The following is a 2258-nucleotide window of genomic DNA, read 5'->3' as shown; positions in this document are numbered from 1 at the left end:
GCGCTGTGCTGCGTGGCTGTTACAGGCATTGTTCAATGCTAGGACGTGCTGAGAATTATGAGTGTCACAAGTGATTTACTAACTCAGTAAGCCAGGATATCTCCTGGAGGTGCTTAGTGTGACTCGGCTAGAATAACCTGGATTACTGCTCAGCGGAGAAGAGTGGAGGGAGGACGACTGCAAAGTAACAGCTAAAGGGAGGGTTTGGGGGAGCAGAGCGGGATATGTGGGGTGTAGTGCAGGATGAAACAAGCCAGAATTGTGGTGGGGATAGACGTGGGCAGGTGCTGGAAGATCAGGATGAGTAAGGTAACCCTAGACCATGGCAAGAGTCTGGAAATAGTTGCAAGTCAAGTGCTGTAGTGCAGGGACTCTCAACCTCTTTTCCCCCCAGGACTAAAAGCCACCCAGTGCTGCTCCGTAACCTACCCGCCTGGGACCATCATAAAGGGTTGGGGCCAGGGCAAAAATGCAGGGTTAGTTTTGGATGCTGAGAGTGGATGTCCTGGGGTTAAGGGGTTGGTGCTGGGTGGGGGGTTGTGGTGGTGAGGACAGCTCCTCCTTTCCCCAGTGCTCAGCTTCAGTAGGCCCCTTCCCCAAGTTAAAGCAGCACTCTCTCTCCATATGCAATCACTGAGCGTTCCTCCCAGGTGGTTCAGCCAGTCAGGATGCAGGAGTTTTCCATCCTCTCATGTGCTAAGAATGGCTATGTAGCCTCTGTGCTTCCTTTCTCCTGCAGCATCACATGCTCCTGGGTTAAAGGTCTCTGGATCTGGACATCAGCCTGAAATCCCCTGACACAATCCACATAGGGTGGAGACTCTTAACAGTGATTCTTCTTGGGGAAACTGGCATCCAGGGTCTTCTGTTCTTGGGAGGGAGAAGCTGAAGTGTCTCTGTTTGCTGCACTCAGCCACTGCGGCTCTGCCTGCACTGTGGGGCCTGCGCTGGACTGGGACTCTGCAGATACCTCAATGGGATGCAGAGGCCTTCCATGCCATCCTCTTGTGAGGCTCCCCAAAAGTGACAATACAATAGCAAACGCATTACAGGCTCCCATCAGTAATCTTTATGGCCAGCAGTGCTCTGGACTCTGGGTATGCATTACCAGAGCCCTGCTCCATGCATTTGTTACCAGCCTGCTGAGAATTAGACTTTGCACATGCATCAGTTCTCATGTCTCCAAGGATAGTAAAGGATGTGTATAGTTAATGGAGTTTCCTCTCCATATTTGGAAGATCCCTGATCTTTAATTCTGTGTGGGTGGGTGACTCCCCTTTAGAGTCAAGCTAATAAGAATAATCTAAGAGCGGTTGCCAAGCGCTGTCAAACCCAGCTGTTGGCTGCCAGTTTTGCCCGTAGCATGCAACCAGGGATGTGTTATTTCCTGTGGGTGGAAATAGCCTCCTTCAGGTCTGGAGACATGGGCTAAGGGAAATAGCCATCCTGCCATTCCCTGCTAACCATATGCGTATGTTAGGAGAACCTTTATGGAAAGCGGTAACAGGAGCTGTAGGCTGGCTCCTGGACTAGGATGGTCTGTAACATGGCTTGATCTATAGCACTGTGTAAATGGAGAGTACTGAATAATGAGAGACCCTTCCCAATAAACCCCTGAGGGCCTCTAAAATTCTTTCATTTGAGAGAGACGATAAACGTCTCACCAGCTGTCCACAGTGAGGATAAATAGACCCAGTCTCCTAGCTCATCTTCAGTTGAAGCTAGAAATGCAGATAAAAGAGTTACGTAGAGCCCTAGTGCCTACTAGATGCTATTTCTGGGTTGGCATTCTGCGTGCCTGCTCAAAGCCATTCACTTGTGATCATGCACTAATATGTATAAACCCCCAGCAGGGGAAATGCTGGAACCTTTCTGGCTGCTAGATCTGTACTGGGCTGTAGGAAAGCATCCCCTTCTTCGCTGCCACACGTGCACGGATAATAGGTGTTCTGACTGCACGAACGCCTAGTGCTACCAAACGTTGGCTGTCTTGCTTTTGAGTTTCCTTTCAGGCAGAGTTAAATGTAAGTTGCCCTCTCCTATCTGTGTTTGCTCCTTTCGATTACCAAGCCCTGCAGGAGGTTGTCTGTGTCACATGTAAAATATCTTCCAGCAGTGCTCCCACCCAGCATGCTCGTTCTTTCCCTTAGTAGGGCATCTCCAGTTCTTCCTCATTGTGTGTGCAGGGAGGGGTAGCGGTCTCAGAACCAGCGTGGGCTGCAGTTCTGGTTCACTGCTCCTAAATAGCTCACAATATT

Source organism: Mauremys reevesii, linkage group 10 (genome assembly GCF_016161935.1).
Source record: "Mauremys reevesii isolate NIE-2019 linkage group 10, ASM1616193v1, whole genome shotgun sequence".
Taxonomy (NCBI): Eukaryota; Metazoa; Chordata; order Testudines; family Geoemydidae; genus Mauremys; species Mauremys reevesii.
The sequence above is the reverse complement of the archived record's forward strand: the minus strand, read 5'-3'. Positions refer to the sequence as shown.